The sequence below is a fragment of the Ictidomys tridecemlineatus genome, chromosome 16, assembly GCF_052094955.1.
Source record: "Ictidomys tridecemlineatus isolate mIctTri1 chromosome 16, mIctTri1.hap1, whole genome shotgun sequence".
NCBI classification, from domain to species: Eukaryota; Metazoa; Chordata; class Mammalia; order Rodentia; family Sciuridae; genus Ictidomys; species Ictidomys tridecemlineatus.
In genome coordinates, this window is record NC_135492.1 from 11,875,981 (window position 1) to 11,881,005 (window position 5,025).

At 34.4% G+C, this 5,025-nt stretch overlaps 1 pseudogene; it reads left to right on the forward strand.

Annotated features, from left to right (window-relative positions):
- Positions 1–977: 977 nt before the first annotated feature.
- LOC144371469 (ankyrin repeat domain-containing protein 34B-like) lies at positions 978–4,339 on the forward strand (annotated as a pseudogene).
- The last annotated feature ends 686 nt before the right edge of the window (positions 4,340–5,025 follow it).

Sequence of the window (5,025 nt, forward strand, 5' to 3'; positions counted from 1 at the left end):
TTAAATAATGGAATTAATAAAAATGTACAATTATGCTCACTATTGCTAGCTTAGTGTGAATTTCAGACATCATGTCAGCTCTCTTAAAGTTTTGTAGACCAAATAATTTTTCATCACCTAACAAAACATAAAAATGCCTTTCAAATTGAAAATCTAGTATCACTTGCATTATTTAAGGGCATGTTTAAGTAATTTATTATTAGAGCTTTTACATTAAGCTACTACAAACATGCTATATTTTAGTTGATTCAATTGCAATTATACAGGACATTGGCATTTTTACTTAAATTTACTTTTTACTATTATTCATTTAAAAATACTTTTCACTGCCAGGCACTGTGGCACATGCTTGTAATTCTAGTCCCTCATGAGGCAAAGGCAGAAGGATTGCGAGTTCAAAGCCAGCCTTAGCAACAGTGAGGCGCTAAGCAACTCAGTGAGATCCTGTCTCTAAATAAAACACAAAATAAGGACTGGGGTTGTGGCTCAGTGGTAGAGTGCTTGCCTAGCATGCACGAGGCACTGGGTTTGATTCTCAGCACCACATAAATGTAAAATAAAAATATTATGAGTACCAAAAAATTATATATATATATATATATATATATATATATATATTTTTTTTTTTTTTTCTTCCACAAACCTGGGCTGTAGCTTAGTGGTAGAGCGCTTGCCTAGCATGTGTGAGACTCTGGGTTTGATCCTCAGCACCACAGAAATAAAGCTATTGTGTCCATTTACAACTAAAAATAATTTAAAAAATATGTTTTAACAGGTAAAAAAATAAGTGGATTATTATTTAAAAATGAGCTTTAGGGAATAACATGTTGGCATTCCATCATAAATATTCAAGGATGATTTCAAAAATACATTTTAGTTTGTAATTCCCTAAAGGTCATTTCTTTTCTAAAATTTACTTTTCAATTCATGATTTTTCTCTGCATTTGTTAATAACATAATCCAATGTATGTCCCCTTTATACCTATTTCAGAAATTGTGAGTGACAAAATGAATGTAAATTGGGACGTTGATTCCCGCTAATCTTTTGGTCTTCATCTTCTTTGATAACCAGCTATTGATTTCTGACTTTTGAAGATGGATGAAGGTACAAAAATTTCAAGTGATGGAAATTCCTTGATCAAAGCAGTCCATCAGAGCCGACTTCGCTTCACAAGACTTTTGCTAGAAGGTGGTGCCTACATCAATGAGAGCAATGACCTCGGGGAAACGCCTTTAATGATTGCTTATAAGACCAAACATGTGGATCCCCAGAGTGTCAGTAAAGCCAAAATGGTGACGTACCTGTTAGAAAACAGTGCTGATCCCAATATACAGGACAAATCTGGGAAAACTGCCTTGATGCACGCTTGCTTAGAAAAAGCTGGTCCAGAAGTTGTTTCTTTGCTCCTAAAGAGCAGAGCTGACCTCAGCTTGCAAGACCATTCTGGTTACTCAGCTCTTGTTTATGCAATAAATGCAGAAGACAAGGAGACCCTGAAAGTTCTCTTTAGTGCTTGCAAGGCAAAGGGGAAAGAGGTCATCATTATAACCACTGCAAAATCACCCTCTGGGGGGCACACTACCAAACAGTACCTAAACATGCCTCCTGCAGACATCGATGGGTGTCACTCCCCAGCCACCTGCACCACTCCTTCTGAGATAGACATCAAAACAGCCTCATCGCAACTTTCACATTTTTCTGAAACTGAACTGACGCTTTTTGGCTTTAAAGACCGGGAGGCCTGTGAAAGCAGTGATGATACCTGGGAACCAGGCTCTCCCGTGAGGAAGCCTGCAGTGTTCCCTAATGGGCCCAAGCTATCCCAGGGTCCAGCCTGGATCAAAAGTACCCCGTTATTAAAGCACCAGAACAGAGTGGCCTCCTTGCAAGAGGAGCTCCTGGATATTACACCAGAGGAAGAATTCTCCAAAACCAATGGGCTGGAACTTTCTAAGCGATTCATCACAAGGCACCAAAGCATTGATGTAAAAGATACTGCGCATTTGCTTAGAACCTTTGATCAGGCTGGTTTAAGGAATATGTCATATGATGAAATAAATTATCAATTTCTGTTTCCAGATGGAAATCAGCCATGTGCTGAAATTCCTGTTGATCAGGACCCAGACCCTAACCAGACGATATTTACCTCCACCTTGAGAAGCATAGTTCAAAAAAGAAACTCAGGGGCAAATCACTACAGCTCTGATTCCCAGCTCTCCGAAGGCCTTATTCCACCAACTTTAGAAGATGGCAAAGCATTTACAGGAAAAAAGAAGATCCTCTTGCCATCTTCTTCACTGTTGTCAGGCTCCAAATAATTGTCAGATACCATCCCCCCAGGGCCCCTGAGCAGGAGAAATCCTGCAGTTTTAGAAAGGCGGGGTTCTGGAGCTTTCCCTTTAGATCACAATATTATGCAGACCAGGCCTGGGTTTCTGCCACCCTTAAATGTAAATCCTCACCCTCCCATCTCAGATATCAATGTCAACAATAGGATTTGCAGCCTTCTTTCTTGTGGTCAAAAAGTGCTTATGCCAACAGTTCCTATTTTCCCTAAAGAATTAAAAAGTTAAAAAAAATGTTGTTAAGGAGACAGTCTTTGCAAACAGAACAAATTAAGCAATTGGTAAATTTTTAAGAGAAGGCTACAAAACACATTGTCTTCAGATGTCTGTGTCAGAGAAATACACACCTAGAAAAGAAAGCTTAAATGTCCATCCTTTTATGTCTTGTAATTGGTTAGCCCATTGTGGTTAGATAGACTAAAATATTATGTTTTGAATTAAGCACTGTGAACATATGCATATTGTACAGCTTCTGCTGAGGGAATTCTCTCAAACAAAATGAAAGCTATTTTTCTCAAAGCTTCCAATATTTATCAGCCTTCATGTGGTCCAGGTTTTCCATTTAAACAAAAATGAGCAAAGAAAAATCACAATATTTTGAAGATTTAAAAAAATTTTTTCAGAATGTTTTTATTAGGAAACAATGTTTTCAAGTCATAATTATTTACCATTTCATGTCAACAAATAAGGTAATTTTCCACAATGCAAAAAGCATAAAAACAAATGACAGCTCTAAAATGTTCTAACTTCAATCAACTCAAGGTACAAAGAAAGAAAGATCAAATTCTGAAAAAAAAAGTTGACTGCAGGTAAGTTAAGAGTTAATTTAAAAATTTAAAAGGTCAAAACACTATAGTTAAAATAGGCCACCCGTATTCCTGGTGTCAGCTAAATCAGTATCAATCTGGCAGAGTCAGGGATTTTACAAGCTACTAATATCCTATGCCAAGTTTTTTGTGTGCTTTTTATTTTGCTTAGGTTGTTTTTAAACAACCTTATATACAACTGCTGTCTTATGGTATTATTCTTGTACCACATCTTTTAATTCCTGTTATTTTTGGAAGTAGCATCTACAGGTTTCCAATAACAAGGTAATACAGAATTCAAAAAGCATTCTTCCTAAATTACATCAATATATACTTGTCTTCCAAAAAGAAAAAAAAAAAAAAACAACCAACAAGAAAAAAAAAAAAAGGTTGACATTTATCACAAACAGAAAATCATGCTTGCTTCATTTTAAAAAAGAAAGGCCAATTATTAGATTAGTTTAGGTAAACTTAAAATTAAGAAAGCCAATAGAAACTTAATGACAAAATGTATTAAATATTTGGTCAATATTAAGCAATATCTTTTAATTTCAATATGCAGTTATTAGACATTCATATAATAAAGATACATAAGGATAACCTCAGTGTGACATTCTAATCACGTAGTATTTTAGGACCTATGCATAACTTCTAAAAAGATAAATGCTACTATTATAAAATATTTAAAAATGATTACATTATCTACATAACTTTAAAGTATGGTGTTTATACAAAGATTACTTACTTTTTTCTAGCAATTCTAAAACAGAATAAACCAAACTATACAAAACCTGAGTGTACTAACCAAAATATTGTCATATACAATATTATTGCTTTGCATTCTGTAATGGGGGAGATCTTAACAATAGGCATGATGCTCTTCTTGGTAGTTTGACAAAAGCAAGTTGTAATGTATATAGTGATTATTTATGTCTCGTGGCTTTTATTTTAAAAAGTAATGGGAGGTTTTTCATTTGATGTTTTGAAAAAATTAATATTCATCACATTAGAAATATTTTTTATTCAGAACTTAAAATTGCACCAGAAGTTCTTAAGTAGGTAAATGTTTTTTGTGAGTTAATGTCAAGAAAAATGCTTGTGTTCAAGTTGTAAGGATACAGTTTAAATGAATATGTAAATAGATTAGTTCATAAACAAAATGGTATCAATAAAAATTTAAAATATCATTTTGATTATTGCTGATGTTTACTTCTTAAATACTAATAATAAATATTTCTACAAATTTCAATGGAAACAGCCATATATGTTACTTTGAAGAAATACAAAATCAAGAAAAATCTGATATTCTCATTCCAACATGACAAAATTTTTATGGGATTAAAAATTTGGGGCCATATTTGGAAGAATTTTTCACCTGCTAGCCATCTTCAGAACATTGTAGGTGCTGAGATTTTTGGAGTCCAATTGTAAAGTGATCCCATGGGACTTTTTCACTCCATTAAGTGGAATATATACTGTGGGTACCAATGTGCAGGTATTTGCAGTGTGTACGTGTGTGTGTGTTATGTGTGTGTGTAAGATCTATTTTAAATTATATTTTTAACTTTATGTAAGTATGATTTCATGTGAAATTCTGATGGTACTTCTTTAACTAGTTTTACAGGTACCATTTTCAGTCTCTTGGGACTGGTACTTCCAAGAATGTAGCTGACACTAATGGTAAGAATTGTTCAGTAGAGGGCATCAGGCAGTGTCAGTTACTGAGACAAGTGTTGACAATGTGCATCCAATTTGATTCTCATATGGCTTACTTGAGAGAGAGAGAATGAACTAGTGAGGGTGATGAGAAGTATATTCCTCAGGTTTTTAAAATTTTTTTTATTTCCTGATGCTTTAACATCCTAGGGTCTTA